Source organism: Hypomesus nipponensis, chromosome 23 (assembly GCF_054491055.1).
Source record: "Hypomesus nipponensis isolate SF chromosome 23, ASM5449105v1, whole genome shotgun sequence".
Lineage (NCBI taxonomy): Eukaryota > Metazoa > Chordata > Actinopteri > Osmeriformes > Osmeridae > Hypomesus > Hypomesus nipponensis.
The window spans coordinates 6,249,620-6,273,025 of record NC_140383.1 but is presented as its reverse complement, the minus strand read 5'-3'; positions in this window follow the sequence as shown (position 1 = coordinate 6,273,025).

Below are 23,406 nucleotides of genomic sequence, written 5' to 3'. Positions count from 1 at the left end.
AAAACGATCTTGTAAGATTATATGTTCCCACCGTTACTGCTTCCCAAAGCTACTAAAACTTCGAAAGATGGTTGTGGGTAGTTATTTCATCAATTCATAATATTCTTGAACGTTTTTTTCCCCATTTAGAGTCATCATAGAGCCATTACCACATAGGTCACCATTTCTGACGGCCGTCAGATTGTGTGACCCACAGAAAAAAAACGATTTAATATGTTTTCCCACCTTTACTGCTTCCCAAAGCTAATAAAACTTCGAAAGATGATTTGGGGTAATTATTTCATCAATTCACACTATTCTTGAACGTTTTTTTCCCATTTAGAGTCATCATAGAGCCATTACCACATAGGTCACCATTTCTGACGGCCGTCAGAATGTGTGACCAACAGAAAAAAAAACGATTTTGTAAGAATATATGTTCCCACCGTTACTGCTTCCCAAAGCTACTAAAACTTCGAAAGATGGTTGTGGGTAGTTATTTCATCAATTCATACTACTCTTGAACGTTTTTTTTCCCATTTAGAGTCATCATAGAGCCATTACCACGTAGGTCACCATTTCTGACGGCCGTCAGAATGTGTGACCCACAGAAAAAAACCGATTTTGTAAGAATATATTTTCCCACCGTTACTGCTTCCCAAAGCTAATAAAACTTCGAAAGATGGTTTGGGGTGGTTATTTCATCAATTCACACTAATCTGGAGCAATGTTTTCCGATTTATAGTCATTATAGAGCCATTACCACATAGGTCACCATTTCTGACGGCCGTCAGAATGTGTGACCCACAGAAAAAAAACGATTTTGTAAGAATATATGTTCCCACCGTTACTGCTTCCCAAAGCTAATAAAACTTCGAAAGATGGTTTGGGGTAGTTATTTCATCAATTCATACTACTCCTGAACGTTTTTTTCCCATTTAGAGTCATCATAGAGCCATTACCACATAGGTCACCATTTCTGACGGCCGTCAGAATGTGTGACCCACAGAAAAAAAACGATTTTGTAAGAATATATGTTCCCACCGTTACTGCTTCCCAAAGCTAATAAAACTTCGAAAGATGGTTGTGGGTAGTTATTTCATCAATTCACACTATTCTTGAACGTTTTTTTCCCATTTAGAGTCATCATAGAGCCATTACCACATAGGTCACCATTTCTGACGGCCGTCAGAATGTGTGACCCACAGAAAAAAAACGATTTAATATGTTTTCCCACCTTTACTGCTTCCCAAAGCTAATAAAACTTCGAAAGAAGATTTGGGGTAATTATTTCATCAATTCAAACTAATCTGGAGCAATGTTTTCCTATTTAGAGTAATTATAGAGCCATTACCACATAGGTCACCATTTCTGACAGCCGTCAGAATGTGTGACCCACATAAAAAAAACGATCTTGTAAGATTATATGTTCCCACCGTTACTGCTTCCCAAAGCTACTAAAACTTTGAAAGATGGTTGTGGGTAGTTATTTCATCAATTCATACTTTTCTTGAACGTTTTTTTTCCCCATTTAGAGTCATCATAGAGCCTATACCACATAGGTCACCATTTCTGACGGCTGTCAGAATGTGTGACCCACAGGAAAAAAAAGATTTTATATGTTTTCCCACCTTTACTGCTTCCCAAAGCTATTAAAACTTCGAAAGATGGTTTGGGGTAGTTATTTCATCAATTCACATTAATCTGGAGCAATGTTTTCCCATTTAGAGTCATCATAGAGCCATTACCACATAGGTCACCATTTCTGACGGCCGTCAGAATGTGTGACCCACAGAAAAAAAAAAACGATTTGTAAGAATGTATGTTCCCACCGTTACTGCTTCCCAAAGCTAATAAAACTTCGAAAGATGATTTGGGGTAATTATATCATCAACTCAAACTAATCTGGAGCAATGTTTTCCGATTTGGAGTAATTATAGAGCCATTACCACATAGGTCATCATTTCTGACGGCCGTCAGAATGTGTGACCCACAGGAAAAAAAACGATTTTATATGTTTTCCCACCTTTACTGCTTCCCAAAGCTAATACAACTTCGAAAGATGATTTGGGGTAATTATTTCATCAACTCAAACTAATCTGGAGCAATGTTTTCCGATTTGGAGTAATTATAGAGCCATTACCACATAGGTCACCATTTCTGACGGCCGTCAGAATGTGTGACCCACAGAAAAAAAACGATTTTGTAAGAATATATTTTCCCACCGTTACTGCTTCCCAAAGCTAATAAAACTTCGAAAGATGGTTTGGGGTAGTTATTTCATCAATTCACACTAATCTGGAGCAATGTTTTCCGATTTATAGACATCATAGAGCCATTACCACATAGGTCACCATTTCTGACGGCCGTCAGAATGTGTGACCCACATAAAAAAAAAACGATCTTGTAAGATTATATGTTCCCACCGTTACTGCTTCCCAAAGCTACTAAAACTTCGAAAGATGGTTGTGGGTAGTTATTTCATCAATTCATAATATTCATGAAAGTTTTTTTTCCCATTTAGAGTCATCATAGAGCCATTACCACATAGGTCACCATTTCTGACGGCCGTCAGAATGTGTGACCCACAGAAAAAAAACGATTTAATATGTTTTCCCACCTTTACTGCTTCCCAAAGCTAATAAAACTTCGAAAGATGATTTGGGGTAATTATTTCATCAACTCAAACTAATCTGGAGCAATGTTTTCCGATTTGGAGTAATTATAGAGCCATTACCACATAGGTCACCATTTCTGACGGCTGTCAGAATGTGTGACCCACAGAAAAAAAACGATTTTGTAAGAATATATTTTCCCACCGTTACTGCTTCCCAAAGCTAATAAAACTTCGAAAGATGGTTTGGGGTAGTTATTTCATCAATTCATACTTTTCTTGAACGTTTTTTTTCCCCATTTAGAGTCATCATAGAGCCATTACCACATAGATCACCATTTCTGACGGCCGTCAGAATGTGTGACCCACAGAAAAAAAACGATTTTGTAAGAATATATTTTCCCACCGTTACTGCTTCCCAAAGCTAATAAAACTTCGAAAGATGGTTTGGGGTAGTTATTTCATCAATTCACACTAATCTGGAGCAATGTTTTCCCATTTAGAGTCATCATAGAGCCATTACCACATAGGTCACCATTTCTGACGGCCGTCAGAATGTGTGACCCACAGAAAAAAAAACGATTTTGTAAGAATATATTTTCCCACCGTTACTGCTTCCCAAAGCTAATAAAACTTCGAAAGATGGTTTGGGGTAGTTATTTCATCAATTCACACTAATCTGGAGCAATGTTTTCCCATTTAGAGTCATCATAGAGCCATTACCACATAGGTCACCATTTCTGACGGCCGTCAGAATGTGTGACCCACAGAAAAAAAAACGATTTTGTAAGAATATATTTTCCCACCGTTACTGCTTCCCAAAGCTAATAAAACTTCGAAAGATGGTTTGGGGTAGTTATTTCATCAATTCACACTAATCTGGAGCAATGTTTTCCCATTTAGAGTCATCATAGAGCCATTACCACATAGGTCACCATTTCTGACGGCCGTCAGAATGTGTGACCCACAGAAAAAAAAAACGATTTGTAAGAATGTATGTTCCCACCGTTACTGCTTCCCAAAGCTACTAAAACTTCGAAAGATGGTTGTGGGTAGTTATTTCATCAATTCATAATATTCTTGAACGTTTTTTTTCCCATTTAGAGTCATCATAGAGCCATTACCACATAGGTCACCATTTCTGACGGCCGTCAGAATGTGTGACCCACAGAAAAAAAACGATTTAATATGTTTTCCCACTTTTACTGCTTCCCAAAGCTAATACAACTTCGAAAGATGATTTGGGGTAATTATTTCATCAATTCACACTATTCTTGAACGTTTTTTTCCCATTTAGAGTCATCATAGAGCCATTACCACATAGGTCACCATTTCTGACGGCCGTCAGAATGTGTGACCCACAGAAAAAAAACGATTTAATATGTTTTCCCACCTTTACTGCTTCCCAAAGCTAATAAAACTTCGAAAGATGGTTTGGGGTAGTTATTTCATCAATTCACACTAATCTGGAGCAATGTTTTCCCATTTAGAGTCATCATAGAGCCATTACCACATAGGTCACCATTTCTGACGGCCGTCAGAATGTGTGACCCACAGAAAAAAAAACGATTTTGTAAGAATATATTTTCCCACCGTTACTGCTTCCCAAAGCTAATAAAACTTCGAAAGATGGTTTGGGGTAGTTATTTCATCAATTCACACTAATCTGGAGCAATGTTTTCCCATTTAGAGTCATCATAGAGCCATTACCACATAGGTCATCATTTCTGACGGCCGTCAGAATGTGTGACCCACAGGAAAAAAAACGATTTTATATGTTTTCCCACCTTTACTGCTTCCCAAAGCTAATACAACTTCGAAAGATGATTTGGGGTAATTATTTCATCAACTCAAACTAATCTGGAGCAATGTTTTCCGATTTGGAGTAATTATAGAGCCATTACCACATAGGTCACCATTTCTGACGGCCGTCAGAATGTGTGACCCACAGAAAAAAAACGATTTTGTAAGAATATATTTTCCCACCGTTACTGCTTCCCAAAGCTAATAAAACTTCGAAAGATGGTTTGGGGTAGTTATTTCATCAATTCACACTAATCTGGAGCAATGTTTTCCGATTTATAGACATTATAGAGCCATTACCACATAGGTCACCATTTCTGACGGCCGTCAGAATGTGTGACCCACATAAAAAAAAAACGATCTTGTAAGATTATATGTTCCCACCGTTACTGCTTCCCAAAGCTACTAAAACTTCGAAAGATGGTTGTGGGTAGTTATTTCATCAATTCATAATATTCTTGAACGTTTTTTTTCCCATTTAGAGTCATCATAGAGCCATTACCACATAGGTCACCATTTCTGACGGCAGTCAGAATGTGTGACCCACAGAAAAAAAACGATTTAATATGTTTTCCCACCTTTACTGCTTCCCAAAGCTAATAAAACTTCGAAAGATGATTTGGGGTAATTATTTCTTCAACTCAAACTAATCTGGAGCAATGTTTTCAGATTTGGAGTAATTATAGAGCCATTACCACATAGGTCACCATTTCTGACGGCTGTCAGAATGTGTGACCCACAGAAAAAAAACGATTTTGTAAGAATATATTTTCCCACCGTTACTGCTTCCCAAAGCTAATAAAACTTCGAAAGATGGTTTGGGGTAGTTATTTCATCAATTCATACTTTTCTTGAACGTTTTTTTTCCCCATTTAGAGTCATCATAGAGCCATTACCACATAGATCACCATTTCTGACGGCCGTCAGAATGTGTGACCCACAGAAAAAAAAACGATTTTGTAAGAATATATTTTCCCACCGTTACTGCTTCCCAAAGCTAATAAAACTTCGAAAGATGGTTTGGGGTAGTTATTTCATCAATTCACACTAATCTGGAGCAATGTTTTCCCATTTAGAGTCATCATAGAGCCATTACCACATAGGTCACCATTTCTGACGGCCGTCAGAATGTGTGACCCACAGAAAAAAAAACGATTTTGTAAGAATATATTTTCCCACCGTTACTGCTTCCCAAAGCTAATAAAACTTCGAAAGATGGTTTGGGGTAGTTATTTCATCAATTCACACTAATCTGGAGCAATGTTTTCCCATTTAGAGTCTTCATAGAGCCATTACCACATAGGTCACCATTTCTGACGGCCGTCAGAATGTGTGACCCACAGAAAAAAAAACGATTTTGTAAGAATATATTTTCCCACCGTTACTGCTTCCCAAAGCTAATAAAACTTCGAAAGATGGTTTGGGGTAGTTATTTCATCAATTCACACTAATCTGGAGCAATGTTTTCCCATTTAGAGTCATCATAGAGCCATTACCACATAGGTCACCATTTCTGACGGCCGTCAGAATGTGTGACCCACAGAAAAAAAAAACGATTTGTAAGAATGTATGTTCCCACCGTTACTGCTTCCCAAAGCTACTAAAACTTCGAAAGATGGTTGTGGGTAGTTATTTCATCAATTCATAATATTCTTGAACGTTTTTTTTCCCATTTAGAGTCATCATAGAGCCATTACCACATAGGTCACCATTTCTGACGGCCGTCAGAATGTGTGACCCACAGAAAAAAAACGATTTAATATGTTTTCCCACTTTTACTGCTTCCCAAAGCTAATACAACTTCGAAAGATGATTTGGGGTAATTATTTCATCAATTCACACTATTCTTGAACGTTTTTTTCCCATTTAGAGTCATCATAGAGCCATTACCACATAGGTCACCATTTCTGACGGCCGTCAGAATGTGTGACCCACAGAAAAAAAACGATTTAATATGTTTTCCCACCTTTACTGCTTCCCAAAGCTAATAAAACTTCGAAAGATGGTTTGGGGTAGTTATTTCATCAATTCACACTAATCTGGAGCAATGTTTTCCCATTTAGAGTCATCATAGAGCCATTACCACATAGGTCACCATTTCTGACGGCCGTCAGAATGTGTGACCCACAGAAAAAAAAACGATTTTGTAAGAATATATTTTCCCACCGTTACTGCTTCCCAAAGCTAATAAAACTTCGAAAGATGGTTTGGGGTAGTTATTTCATCAATTCACACTAATCTGGAGCAATGTTTTCCCATTTAGAGTCATCATAGAGCCATTACCACATAGGTCATCATTTCTGACGGCCGTCAGAATGTGTGACCCACAGGAAAAAAAACGATTTTATATGTTTTCCCACCTTTACTGCTTCCCAAAGCTAATACAACTTCGAAAGATGATTTGGGGTAATTATTTCATCAACTCAAAGTAATCTGGAGCAATGTTTTCCGATTTGGAGTAATTATAGAGCCATTACCACATAGGTCACCATTTCTGACGGCCGTCAGAATGTGTGACCCACAGAAAAAAAACGATTTTGTAAGAATATATTTTCCCACCGTTACTGCTTCCCAAAGCTAATAAAACTTCGAAAGATGGTTTGGGGTAGTTATTTCATCAATTCACACTAATCTGGAGCAATGTTTTCCGATTTATAGACATTATAGAGCCATTACCACATAGGTCACCATTTCTGACGGCCGTCAGAATGTGTGACCCACATAAAAAAAAAACGATCTTGTAAGATTATATGTTCCCACCGTTACTGCTTCCCAAAGCTACTAAAACTTCGAAAGATGGTTGTGGGTAGTTATTTCATCAATTCATAATATTCTTGAACGTTTTTTTTCCCATTTAGAGTCATCATAGAGCCATTACCACATAGGTCACCATTTCTGACGGCCGTCAGAATGTGTGACCCACAGAAAAAAAACGATTTAATATGTTTTCCCACCTTTACTGCTTCCCAAAGCTAATAAAACTTCGAAAGATGATTTGGGGTAATTATTTCATCAACTCAAACTAATCTGGAGCAATGTTTTCCGATTTGGAGTAATTATAGAGCCATTACCACATAGGTCACCATTTCTGACGGCTGTCAGAATGTGTGACCCACAGAAAAAAAACGATTTTGTAAGAATATATTTTCCCACCGTTACTGCTTCCCAAAGCTAATAAAACTTCGAAAGATGGTTTGGGGTAGTTATTTCATCAATTCATACTTTTCTTGAACGTTTTTTTTCCCCATTTAGAGTCATCATAGAGCCATTACCACATAGATCACCATTTCTGACGGCCGTCAGAATGTGTGACCCACAGAAAAAAACGATTTAATATGTTTTCCCACCTTTACTGCTTCCCAAAGCTAATAAAACTTCGAAAGATGGTTTGGGGTAGTTATTTCATCAATTCACACTAATCTGGAGCAATGTTTTCCCATTTAGAGTCATCATAGAGCCATTACCACATAGGTCACCATTTCTGACGGCCGTCAGAATGTGTGACCCACAGAAAAAAAAACGATTTTGTAAGAATATATTTTCCCACCGTTACTGCTTCCCAAAGCTAATAAAACTTCGAAAGATGGTTTGGGGTAGTTATTTCATCAATTCACACTAATCTGGAGCAATGTTTTCCCATTTAGAGTCATCATAGAGCCATTACCACATAGGTCACCATTTCTGACGGCCGTCAGAATGTGTGACCCACAGAAAAAAAAAACGATTTGTAAGAATGTATGTTCCCACCGTTACTGCTTCCCAAAGCTAATAAAACTTCGAAAGATGATTTGGGGTAATTATATCATCAACTCAAACTAATCTGGAGCAATGTTTTCCGATTTGGAGTAATTATAGAGCCATTACCACATAGGTCACCATTTCTGACGGCCGTCAGAATGTGTGACCCACAGGAAAAAAAACGACTTTATATGTTTTCCCACCTTTACTGCTTCCCAAAGCTAATAAAACTTCGAAAGATGATTTGGGGTAATTATTTCATCAACTCAAACTAATCTGGAGCAATGTTTTCCGATTTGGAGTAATTATAGAGCCATTACAACATAGGTCACCATTTCTGACGGCCGTCAGAATGTGTGACCCACATAAAAAAAACGATCTTGTAAGATTATATGTTCCCACCGTTACTGCTTCCCAAAGCTACTAAAACTTCGAAAGATGGTTGTGGGTAGTTATTTCATCAATTCATAATATTCTTGAACGTTTTTTTTCCCATTTAGAGTCATCATAGAGCCATTACCACATAGGTCACCATTTCTGACGGCCGTCAGAATGTGTGACCCACAGAAAAAAAACGATTTAATATGTTTTCCCACTTTTACTGCTTCCCAAAGCTAATACAACTTCGAAAGATGATTTGGGGTAATTATTTCATCAATTCACACTATTCTTGAACGTTTTTTTCCCATTTAGAGTCATCATAGAGCCATTACCACATAGGTCACCATTTCTGACGGCCGTCAGAATGTGTGACCCACAGAAAAAAAAACGATTTTGTAAGAATATATGTTCCCACCGTTACTGCTTCCCAAAGCTAATAAAACTTTGAAAGATGGTTTGGGGTAGTTATTTCATCAATTCATACTACTCTTGAACGTTTTTTTTCCCATTTAGAGTCATCATAGAGCCATTACCACGTAGGTCACCATTTCTGACGGCCGTCAGAATGTGTGACCCACAGAAAAAAACCGATTTTATATGTTTTCCCACCTTTACTGCTTCCCAAAGCTAATAAAACTTCGAAAGATGATTTGGGGTAATTATTTCATCAACTCAAACTAATCTGGAGCAATGTTTTCCGATTGGAGTAATTATAGAGCCATTACAACATAGGTCACCATTTCTGACGGCCGTCAGAATGTGTGACCCACAGAAAAAAAACGATTTTGTAAGAATATATTTTCCCACCGTTACTGCTTCCCAAACCTAATAAAACTTCGAAAGATGGTTTGGGGTAGTTATTTCATCAATTCACACTAATCTGGAGCAACGTTTTCCGATTTATAGACATTATAGAGCCATTACCACATAGGTCACCATTTCTGACGGCCGTCAGAATGTGTGACCCACATAAAAAAAACGATCTTGTAAGATTATATGTTCCCACCGTGACTGCTTCCCAAAGCTACTAAAACTTCGAAAGATGGTTGTGGGTAGTTATTTCATCAATTCATAATATTCTTGAACGTTTCTTTTCCCATTTAGAGTCATCATAGAGCAATTACCACATAGGTCACCATTTCTGACGGCCGTCAGAATGTGTGACCCACAGAAAAAAAACGATTTAATATGTTTTCCCACCTTTACTGCTTCCCAAAGCTAATACAACTTCGAAAGATGATTTGGGGTAATTATTTCATCAATTCACACTATTCTTGAACGTTTTTTTCCCATTTAGAGTCATCATAGAGCCATTACCACATAGGTCACCATTTCTGACGGCCGTCAGAATGTGTGACCCACAGAAAAAAAAACGATTTTGTAAGAATATATGTTCCCACCGTTACTGCTTCCCAAAGCTAATAAAACTTCGAAAGATGGTTTGGGGTAGTTATTTCATCAATTCATACTACTCTTGAACGTTTTTTTCCCATTTAGAGTCATCATAGAGCCATTACCACATAGGTCACCATTTCTGACGGCCGTCAGAATGTGTGACCCACAGAAAAAAACGATTTTGTAAGAATTTGTTTTCCCACCTTTACTGCTTCCCAAAGCTAATACAACTTCGAAAGATGATTTGGGGTAATTATTTCATCAATTCACACTATTCTTGAACGTTTTTTTCCCATTTAGAGTCATCATAGAGCCATTACCACATAGGTCACCATTTCTGACGGCCGTCAGAATGTGTGACCCACAGAAAAAAAAACGATTTTGTAAAAATATATGTTCCCACCGTTACTGCTTCCCAAAGCTAATAAAACTTTGAAAGATGGTTTGGGGTAGTTATTTCATCAATTCATACTACTCTTGAACGTTTTTTTTCCCATTTAGAGTCATCATAGAGCCATTACCACGTAGGTCACCATTTCTGACGGCCGTCAGAATGTGTGACCCACAGAAAAAAAACGATTTTGTAAGAATATATTTTCCCACCGTTACTGCTTCCCAAAGCTAATAAAACTTCGAAAGATGGTTTGGGGTGGTTATTTCATCAATTCACACTAATCTGGAGCAATGTTTTCCGATTTATAGTCATTATAGAGCCATTACCACATAGGTCACCATTTCTGACGGCCGTCAGAATGTGTGACCCACAGAAAAAAATCGATTTTGTAAGAATATATGTTCCCACCGTTACTGCTTCCCAAAGCTAATAAAACTTCGAAAGATGGTTTGGGGTAGTTATTTCATCAATTCATACTACTCTTGAACGTTTTTTTCCCATTTAGAGTAATCATAGAGCCATTACCACATAGGTCACCATTTCTGACGGCCGTCAGAATGTGTGACCCACAGGAAAAAAACGATTTTGTAAGATTATATGTTCCCACCGTTACTGCTTCCCAAAGCTACTAAAACTTTGAAAGATGGTTGTGGGTAGTTATTTCATCAATTCATACTTTTCTTGAACGTTTTTTTTCCCCATTTAGAGTCATCATAGAGCCTATACCACATAGGTCACCATTTCTGACGGCCGTCAGAATGTGTGACCCACAGAAAAAAAACGATTTTGTAAGAATATATTTTCCCACCGTTACTGCTTCCCAAAGCTAATAAAACTTCGAAAGATGGTTTGGGGTAGTTATTTCATCAATTCACACTAATCTGGAGCAATGTTTTCCGATTTATAGACATTATAGAGCCATTACCACATAGGTCACCATTTCTGACGGCCGTCAGAATGTGTGACCCACAGAAAAAAAAAAACGATTTGTAAGAATATATGTTCCCACCGTTACTGCTTCCCAAAGCTAATAAAACTTCGAAAGATGGTTGTGGGTAGTTATTTAATCAATTCACACTATTCTTGAACGTTTTTTTCCCATTTAGAGTCATCTTAGAGCCATTACCACATAGGTCACCATTTCTGACAGCCGTCAGAATGTGTGACCCACAGAAAAAAAACGATTTAATATGTTTTCCCACCTTTACTGCTTCCCAAAGCTAATAAAACTTCGAAAGAAGATTTGGGGTAATTATTTCATCAATTCAAACTAATCTGGAGCAATGTTTTCCTATTTAGAGTAATTATAGAGCCATTACCACATAGGTCACCATTTCTGACAGCCGTCAGAATGTGTGACCCACATAAAAAAAACGATCTTGTAAGATTATATGTTCCCACCATTACTGCTTCCCAAAGCTACTAAAACTTTGAAAGATGGTTGTGGGTAGTTATTTCATCAATTCATACTTTTCTTGAACGTTTTTTTTCCCCATTTAGAGTCATCATAGAGCCTATACCACATAGGTCACCATTTCTGACGGCCGTCAGAATGTGTGACCCACAGGAAAAAAAACGATTTTATATGTTTTCCCACCTTTACTGCTTCCCAAAGCTAATACAACTTCGAAAGATGGTTTGGGGTAGTTATTTCATCAATTCACACTAATCTGGAGCAATGTTTTCCCATTTAGAGTCATCATAGAGCCATTACCACATAGGTCACCATTTCTGACGGCCGTCAGAATGTGTGACCCACAGAAAAAAAAAAACGATTTGTAAGAATGTATGTTCCCACCGTTACTGCTTCCCAAAGCTAATAAAACTTCGAAAGATGATTTGGGGTAATTATATCATCAACTCAAACTAATCTGGAGCAATGTTTTCCGATTTGGAGTAATTATAGAGCCATTACCACATAGGTCACCATTTCTGACGGCTGTCAGAATGTGTGACCCACAGAAAAAAAACGATTTTGTAAGAATATATTTTCCCACCGTTACTGCTTCCCAAAGCTAATAAAACTTCGAAAGATGGTTTGGGGTAGTTATTTCATCAATTCATACTTTTCTTGAACGTTTTTTTTCCCCATTTAGAGTCATCATAGAGCCATAACCACATAGATCACCATTTCTGACGGCCGTCAGAATGTGTGACCCACAGAAAAAAAACGATTTAATATGTTTTCCCACCTTTACTGCTTCCCAAAGCTAATAAAACTTCGAAAGATGGTTTGGGGTAGTTATTTCATCAATTCACACTAATCTGGAGCAATGTTTTCCCATTTAGAGTCATCATAGAGCCATTACCACATAGGTCACCATTTCTGACGGCCGTCAGAATGTGTGACCCACAGAAAAAAAAACGGTTTTGTAAGAATATATTTTCCCACCGTTACTGCTTCCCAAAGCTAATAAAACTTCGAAAGATGGTTTGGGGTAGTTATTTCATCAATTCACACTAATCTGGAGCAATGTTTTCCCATTTAGAGTCATCATAGAGCCATAACCACATAGGTCATCATTTCTGACGGCCGTCAGAATGTGTGACCCACAGGAAAAAAAACGATTTTATATGTTTTCCCACCTTTACTGCTTCCCAAAGCTAATACAACTTCGAAAGATGATTTGGGGTAATTATTTCATCAACTCAAACTAATCTGGAGCAATGTTTTCCGATTTGGAGTAATTATAGAGCCATTACCACATAGGTCACCATTTCTGACGGCCGTCAGAATGTGTGACCCACATAAAAAAAATGATCTTGTAAGATTATATGTTCCCACCGTTACTGCTTCCCAAAGCTACTAAAACTTCGAAAGATGGTTGTGGGTAGTTATTTCATCAATTCATAATATTCTTGAACGTTTTTTTTCCCATTTAGAGTCATCATAGAGCCATTACCACATAGGTCACCATTTCTGACGGCCGTCAGAATGTGTGACCCACAGAAAAAAAACGATTTAATATGTTTTCCCACCTTTACTGCTTCCCAAAGCTAATAAAACTTCGAAAGATGATTTGGGGTAATTATTTCATCAACTCAAACTAATCTGGAGCAATGTTTTCCGATTTGGAGTAATTATAGAGCCATTACCACATAGGTCACCATTTCTGACGGCTGTCAGAATGTGTGACCCACAGAAAAAAAACGATTTTGTAAGAATATATTTTCCCACCGTTACTGCTTCCCAAAGCTAATAAAACTTCGAAAGATGGTTTGGGGTAGTTATTTCATCAATTCATACTTTTCTTGAACGTTTTTTTTCCCCATTTAGAGTCATCATAGAGCCATTACCACATAGATCACCATTTCTGACGGCCGTCAGAATGTGTGACCCACAGAAAAAAACGATTTAATATGTTTTCCCACCTTTACTGCTTCCCAAAGCTAATAAAACTTCGAAAGATGGTTTGGGGTAGTTATTTCATCAATTCACACTAATCTGGAGCAATGTTTTCCCATTTAGAGTCATCATAGAGCCATTACCACATAGGTCACCATTTCTGACGGCCGTCAGAATGTGTGACCCACAGAAAAAAAAACGATTTTGTAAGAATATATTTTCCCACCGTTACTGCTTCCCAAAGCTAATAAAACTTCGAAAGATGGTTTGGGGTAGTTATTTCATCAATTCACACTAATCTGGAGCAATGTTTTCCCATTTAGAGTCATCATAGAGCCATTACCACATAGGTCACCATTTCTGACGGCCGTCAGAATGTGTGACCCACAGAAAAAAAAAACGATTTGTAAGAATGTATGTTCCCACCGTTACTGCTTCCCAAAGCTAATAAAACTTCGAAAGATGATTTGGGGTAATTATATCATCAACTCAAACTAATCTGGAGCAATGTTTTCCGATTTGGAGTAATTATAGAGCCATTACCACATAGGTCACCATTTCTGACGGCCGTCAGAATGTGTGACCCACAGGAAAAAAAACGACTTTATATGTTTTCCCACCTTTACTGCTTCCCAAAGCTAATAAAACTTCGAAAGATGATTTGGGGTAATTATTTCATCAACTCAAACTAATCTGGAGCAATATTTTCCGATTTGGAGTAATTATAGAGCCATTACAACATAGGTCACCATTTCTGACGGCCGTCAGAATGTGTGACCCACATAAAAAAAACGATCTTGTAAGATTATATGTTCCCACCGTTACTGCTTCCCAAAGCTACTAAAACTTCGAAAGATGGTTGTGGGTAGTTATTTCATCAATTCATAATATTCTTGAACGTTTTTTTTCCCATTTAGAGTCATCATAGAGCCATTACCACATAGGTCACCATTTCTGACGGCCGTCAGAATGTGTGACCCACAGAAAAAAAACGATTTAATATGTTTTCCCACTTTTACTGCTTCCCAAAGCTAATACAACTTCGAAAGATGATTTGGGGTAATTATTTCATCAATTCACACTATTCTTGAACGTTTTTTTCCCATTTAGAGTCATCATAGAGCCATTACCACATAGGTCACCATTTCTGACGGCCGTCAGAATGTGTGACCCACAGAAAAAAAAACGATTTTGTAAGAATATATGTTCCCACCGTTACTGCTTCCCAAAGCTAATAAAACTTTGAAAGATGGTTTGGGGTAGTTATTTCATCAATTCATACTACTCTTGAACGTTTTTTTCCCATTTAGAGTCATCATAGAGCCATTACCACGTAGGTCACCATTTCTGACGGCCGTCAGAATGTGTGACCCACAGAAAAAAACCGATTTTATATGTTTTCCCACCTTTACTGCTTCCCAAAGCTAATAAAACTTCGAAAGATGATTTGGGGTAATTATTTCATCAACTCAAACTAATCTGGAGCAATGTTTTCCGATTGGAGTAATTATAGAGCCATTACAACATAGGTCACCATTTCTGACGGCCGTCAGAATGTGTGACCCACAGAAAAAAAACGATTTTGTAAGAATATATTTTCCCACCGTTACTGCTTCCCAAAGCTAATAAAACTTCGAAAGATGGTTTGGGGTAGTTATTTCATCAATTCACACTAATCTGGAGCAATGTTTTCCGATTTATAGACATTATAGAGCCATTACCACATAGGTCACCATTTCTGACGGCCGTCAGAATGTGTGACCCACATAAAAAAAACGATCTTGTAAGATTATATGTTCCCACCGTGACTGCTTCCCAAAGCTACTAAAACTTCGAAAGATGGTTGTGGGTAGTTATTTCATCAATTCATAATATTCTTGAACGTTTCTTTTCCCATTTAGAGTCATCATAGAGCAATTACCACATAGGTCACCATTTCTGACGGCCGTTAGAATGTGTGACCCACAGAAAAAAAACGATTTAATATGTTTTCCCACCTTTACTGCTTCCCAAAGCTAATACAACTTCGAAAGATGATTTGGGGTAATTATTTCATCAATTCACACTATTCTTGAACGTTTTTTTCCCATTTAGAGTCATCATAGAGCCATTACCACATAGGTCACCATTTCTGACGGCCGTCAGAATGTGTGACCCACAGAAAAAAAAACGATTTTGTAAGAATATATGTTCCCACCGTTACTGCTTCCCAAAGCTAATAAAACTTCGAAAGATGGTTTGGGGTAGTTATTTCATCAATTCATACTACTCTTGAACGTTTTTTTCCCATTTAGAGTCATCATAGAGCCATTACCACATAGGTCACCATTTCTGACGGCCGTCAGATTGTGTGACCCACAGAAAAAAACGATTTTGTAAGAATTTGTTTTCCCACCTTTACTGCTTCCCAAAGCTAATACAACTTCGAAAGATGATTTGGGGTAATTATTTCATCAATTCACACTATTCTTGAACGTTTTTTTCCCATTTAGAGTCATCATAGAGCCATTACCACATAGGTCACCATTTCTGACGGCCGTCAGAATGTTTGACCCACAGAAAAAAAAACGATTTTGTAAGAATATATGTTCCCACCGTTACTGCTTCCCAAAGCTAATAAAACTTTGAAAGATGGTTTGGGGTAGTTATTTCATCAATTCATACTACTCTTGAACGTTTTTTTTCCCATTTAGAGTCATCATAGAGCCATTACCACGTAGGTCACCATTTCTGACGGCCGTCAGAATGTGTGACCCACAGAAAAAAAACGATTTTGTAAGAATATATTTTCCCACCGTTACTGCTTCCCAAAGCTACTAAAACTTTGAAAGATGGTTGTGGGTAGTTATTTCATCAATTCATACTTTTCTTGAACGTTTTTTTTCCCCATTTAGAGTCATCATAGAGCCTATACCACATAGGTCACCATTTCTGACGGCCGTCAGAATGTGTGACCCACAGGAAAAAAACGATTTTGTAAGAATATATTTTCCCACCGTTACTGCTTCCCAAAGCTAATAAAACTTCGAAAGATGGTTTGGGGTAGTTATTTCATCAATTCACACTAATCTGGAGCAATGTTTTCCGATTTATAGACATTATAGAGCCATTACCACATAGGTCACCATTTCTGACGGCCGTCAGAATGTGTGACCCACAGAAAAAAAAAAACGATTTGTAAGAATATATGTTCCCACCGTTACTGCTTCCCAAAGCTAATAAAACTTCGAAAGATGGTTGTGGGTAGTTATTTCATCAATTCACACTATTCTTGAACGTTTTTTTCCCATTTAGAGTCATCATAGAGCCATTACCACATAGGTCACCATTTCTGACGGCCGTCAGAATGTGTGACCCACAGAAAAAAAACGATTTAATATGTTTTCCCACCTTTACTGCTTCCCAAAGCTAATAAAACTTCGAAAGAAGATTTGGGGTAATTATTTCATCAATTCAAACTAATCTGGAGCAATGTTTTCCGATTTGGAGTAATTATAGAGCCATTACCACATAGGTCACCATTTCTGACGGCCGTCAGAATGTGTGACCCACAGAAAAAAACGATTTTGTAAGAATATATTTTCCCACCGTTACTGCTTCCCAAAGCTAATAAAACTTCGAAAGATGGTTTGGGGTAGTTATTTCATCAATTCACACTAATCTGGAGCAATGTTTTCCGATTTATAGACATTATAGAGCCATTACCACATAGGTCACCATTTCTGACGGCCGTCAGAATGTGTGACCCACATAAAAAAAACGATCTTGTAAGATTATATGTTCCCACCGTTACTGCTTCCCAAAGCTAATAAAACTTCGAAAGATGGTTGTGGGTAGTTATTTCATCAATTCATAATATTCTTGAACGTTTTTTTTCCCATTTAGAGTCATCATAGAGCCATTACCACATAGGTCACCATTTCTGACGGCCGTCAGAATGTGTGACCCACAGAAAAAAAACGATGAAATATGTTTTCCCACCTTTACTAATTCCCAAAGCTAATAAAACTTCGAAAGATGGTTTGGGGTAGTTATTTCATCAATTCACACTAATCTGGAGCAATGTTTTCCCATTTAGAGTCATCATAGAGCCATTACCACATAGGTCACCATTTCTGACGGCCGTCAGAATGTGTGACCCACAGAAAAAAAACGATTTAATATGTTTTCCCACCTTTACTGCTTCCCAAAGCTAATAAAACTTCGAAAGATGATTTGGGGTAATTATTTCATCAACTCAAACTAATCTGGAGCAATGTTTTCCGATTTGGAGTAATTATAGAGCCATTACCACATAGGTCACCATTTCTGACGGCCGTCAGAATGTGTGACCCACAGGAAAAAAAACGATTTTATATGTTTTCCCACCTTTACTGCTTCCCAAAGCTAATACAACTTCGAAAGATGATTTGGGGTAATTATTTCATCAACTCAAACTAATCTGGAGCAATGTTTTCCGATTTGGAGTAATTATAGAGCCATTACCACATAGGTCACCATTTCTGACGGCCGTCAGAATGTGTGACCCACAGAAAAAAAAACGATTTTGTAAGAATATATGTTCCCACCGTTACTGCTTCCCAAAGCTAATAAAACTTCGAAAGATGGTTTGGGGTAGTTATTTCATCAATTCATACTACTCTTGAACGTTTTTTTCCCATTTAGAGTCATCATAGAGCCATTACCACGTAGGTCACCATTTCTGACGGCCGTCAGAATGTGTGACCCACAGAAAAAAACCGATTTTGTAAGAATATATGTTCCCACCGTTACTGCTTCCCAAAGCTAATAAAACTTCGAAAGATGGTTTGGGGTGGTTATTTCATCAATTCACACTAATCTGGAGCAATGTTTTCCGATTTGGAGTAATTATAGAGCCATTACCACATAGGTCACCATTTCTGACGGCCGTCAGAATGTGTGACCCACAGGAAAAAAAACGATTTTATATGTTTTCCCACCTTTACTGCTTCCCAAAGCTACTAAAACTTCGAAAGATGGTTGTGGGTAGTTATTTCATCAATTCATAATATTCTTGAACGTTTTTTTTCCCATTTAGAGTCATCATAGAGCCATTACCACATAGGTCACCATTTCTGACGGCCGTCAGAATGTGTGACCCACAGAAAAAAAACGATTTAATATGTTTTCCCACCTTTACTAATTCCCAAAGCTAATAAAACTTCGAAAGATGGTTTGGGGTAGTTATTTCATCAATTCACACTAATCTGGAGCAATGTTTTCCCATTTAGAGTCATCATAGAGCCATTACCACATAGGTCACCATTTCTGACGGCTGTCAGAATGTGTGACCCACAGAAAAAAAACGATTTAATATGTTTTCCCATCTTTACTGCTTCCCAAAGCTAATAAAACTTCGAAAGATGATTTGGGGTAATTATTTCATCAACTCAAACTAATCTGGAGCAATGTTTTCCGATTTGGAGTAATTATAGAGCCATTACCACATAGGTCACCATTTCTGACGGCCGTCAGAATGTGTGACCCACAGAAAAAAAACGATTTTGTAAGAATATGTGTTCCCACCGTTACTGCTTCCCAAAGCTAATAAAACTTCGAAAGATGGTTTGGGGTGGTTATTTCATCAATTCACACTAATCTGGAGCAATGTTTTCCGATTTGGAGTAATTATAGAGCCATTACCACATAGGTCACCATTTCTGACGGCCGTCAGAATGTGTGACCCACAGGAAAAAAAACGATTTTATATGTTTTCCCACCTTTACTGCTTCCCAAAGCTAATACAACTTCGAAAGATGATTTGGGGTAATTATTTCATCAACTCAAACTAATCTGGAGCAATGTTTTCCGATTTGGAGTAATTATAGAGCCATTACCACATAGGTCACCATTTCTGACGGCCGTCAGAATGTGTGACCCACAGAAAAAAAAAGATTTAATATGTTTTCCCACCTTTACTGCTTCCCAAAGCTAATACAACTTCGAAAGATGATTTGGGGTAATTATTTCATCAACTCAAACTAATCTGGAGCAATGTTTTCCGATTTGGAGTAATTATAGAGCCATTACCACATAGGTCACCATTTCTGACGGCCGTCAGAATGTGTGACCCACAGAAAAAAAAAACGATTTTGTAAGATTATATGTTCCCACCGTTACTGCTTCCCAAAGCTAATAAAACTTCGAAAGATGGTTTGGGGTAGTTATTTCATCAATTCATACTACTCTTGAACGTTTTTTTCCCATTTAGAGTCATCATAGAGCCATTACCACATAGGTCACCATTTCTGACGGCCGTCAGAATGTGTGACCCACAGAAAAAAAACGATTTTGTAAGAATATATTTTCCCACCGTTACAGCTTCCCAAAGCTAATAAAACTTCGAAAGAAGATTTGGGGTAATTATTTCATCAATTCAAACTAATCTGGAGCAATGTTTTCCGATTTATAGTAATTATAGAGCCATTACCACATAGGTCACCATTTCTGACAGCCGTCAGAATGTGTGACCCACATAAAAAAACCGATCTTGTAAGATTATATGTTCCCACCGTTACTGCTTCCCAAAGCTACTAAAACTTTGAAAGATGGTTGTGGGTAGTTATTTCATCAATTCATACTTTTCTTGAACGTTTTTTTTCCCCATTTAGAGTCATCATAGAGCCTATACCACATAGGTCACCATTTCTGACGGCCGTCAGAATGTGTGACCCACAGGAAAAAAAACGATTTTATATGTTTTCCCACCTTTACTGCTTCCCAAAGCTAATAAAACTTCGAAAGATGGTTTGGGGTAGTTATTTCATCAATTCACACTAATCTGGAGAATTGTTTTCCCATTTAGAGTCATCATAGAGCCATTACCACATAGGTCACCATTTCTGACGGCCGTCAGAATGTGTGACCCACAGAAAAAAAAACGATTTTGTAAGAATATATGTTCCCACCGTTACTGCTTCCCAAAGCTAATAAAACTTCGAAAGATGGTTTGGGGTAGTTATTTCATCAATTCATACTACTCTTGAACGTTTTTTTCCCATTTAGAGTCATCATAGAGCTATTACCACGTAGGTCACCATTTCTGACGGCCGTCAGAATGTGTGACCCACAGAAAAAAACCGATTTTGTAAGAATATATTTTCCCACCGTTACTGCTTCCCAAAGCTAATAAAACTTCGAAAGATGGTATGGGGTGGTTATTTCATCAATTCACACTAATCTGGAGCAATGTTTTCCGATTTATAGTCATTATAGAGCCATTACCACATAGGTCACCATTTCTGACGGCCGTCAGAATGTGTGACCCACAGAAAAAAAAAGATTTAATATGTTTTCCCACCTTTACTGCTTCCCAAAGCTAATACAACTTCGAAAGATGATTTGGGGTAATTATTTCATCAACTCAAACTAATCTGGAGCAATGTTTTCCGATTTGGAGTAATTATAGAGCCATTACCACATAGGTCACCATTTCTGACGGCCGTCAGAATGTGTGACCCACAGAAAAAAAAACGATTTTGTAAGAATATATGTTCCCACCGTTACTGCTTCCCAAAGCTAATAAAACTTCGAAAGATGGTTTGGGGTAGTTATTTCATCAATTCATACTACTCTTGAACGTTTTTTTCCCATTTAGAGTCATCATAGAGCCATTACCACGTAGGTCACCATTTCTGACGGCCGTCAGAATGTGTGACCCACAGAAAAAAACCGATTTTGTAAGAATATATTTTCCCACCGTTACTGCTTCCCAAAGCTAATAAAACTTCGAAAGATGGTTTGGGGTGGTTATTTCATCAATTCACACTAATCTGGAGCAATGTTTTCCGATTTGGAGTAATTATAGAGCCATTACCACATAGGTCACCATTTCTGACGGCCGTCAGAATGTGTGACCCACAGGAAAAAAAACGATTTAATATGTTTTCCCACCTTTACTGCTTCCCAAAGCTAATACAACTTCGAAAGATGATTTGGGGTAATTATTTCATCAACTCAAACTAATCTGGAGCAATGTTTTCCGATTTGGAGTAATTATAGAGCCATTACCACATAGGTCACCATTTCTGACGGCCGTCAGAATGTGTGACCCACAGAAAAAAAAAGATTTAATATGTTTTCCCACCTTTACTGCTTCCCAAAGCTAATACAACTTCGAAAGATGATTTGGGGTAATTATTTCATCAACTCAAACTAATCTGGAGCAATGTTTTCCGATTTGGAGTAATTATAGAGCCATTACCACATAGGTCACCATTTCTGACGGCCGTCAGAATGTGTGACCCACAGAAAAAAAAACGATTTTGTAAGATTATATGTTCCCACCGTTACTGCTTCCCAAAGCTAATAAAACTTCGAAAGATGGTTTGGGGTAGTTATTTCATCAATTCATACTACTCTTGAACGTTTTTTTCCCATTTAGAGTCATCATAGAGCCATTACCACATAGGTCACCATTTCTGACGGCCGTCAGAATGTGTGACCCACAGAAAAAAAAAACGATTTTGTAAGATTATATGTTCCCACCGTTACTGCTTCCCAAAGCTAATAAAACTTCGAAAGATGGTTTGGGGTAGTTATTTCATCAATTCATACTACTCTTGAACGTTTTTTTCCCATTTAGAGTCATCATAGAGCCATTACCACATAGGTCACCATTTCTGACGGCCGTCAGAATGTGTGACCCACAGAAAAAAAACGATTTTGTAAGAATATATTTTCCCACCGTTACAGCTTCCCAAAGCTAATAAAACTTCGAAAGAAGATTTGGGGTAATTATTTCATCAATTCAAACTAATCTGGAGCAATGTTTTCCGATTTATAGTAATTATAGAGCCATTACCACATAGGTCACCATTTCTGACAGCCGTCAGAATGTGTGACCCACATAAAAAAACCGATCTTGTAAGATTATATGTTCCCACCGTTACTGCTTCCCAAAGCTACTAAAACTTTGAAAGATGGTTGTGGGTAGTTATTTCATCAATTCATACTTTTCTTGAACGTTTTTTTTCCCCATTTAGAGTCATCATAGAGCCTATACCACATAGGTCACCATTTCTGACGGCCGTCAGAATGTGTGACCCACAGGAAAAAAAACAATTTTATATGTTTTCCCACCTTTACTGCTTCCCAAAGCTAATAAAACTTCGAAAGATGGTTTGGGGTAGTTATTTCATCAATTCACACTAATCTGGAGAATTGTTTTCCCATTTAGAGTCATCATAGAGCCATTACCACATAGGTCACCATTTCTGACGGCCGTCAGAATGTGTGACCCACAGAAAAAAAAACGATTTTGTAAGAATATATGTTCCCACCGTTACTGCTTCCCAAAGCTAATAAAACTTCGAAAGATGGTTTGGGGTAGTTATTTCATCAATTCATACTACTCTTGAACGTTTTTTTCCCATTTAGAGTCATCATAGAGCTATTACCACGTAGGTCACCATTTCTGACGGCCGTCAGAATGTGTGACCCACAGAAAAAAACCGATTTTGTAAGAATATATTTTCCCACCGTTACTGCTTCCCAAAGCTAATAAAACTTCGAAAGATGGTTTGGGGTGGTTATTTCATCAATTCACACTAATCTGGAGCAATGTTTTCCGATTTATAGTCATTATAGAGCCATTACCACATAGGTCACCATTTCTGACGGCCGTCAGAATGTGTGACCCACAGAAAAAAAAAGATTTAATATGTTTTCCCACCTTTACTGCTTCCCAAAGCTAATACAACTTCGAAAGATGATTTGGGGTAATTATTTCATCAA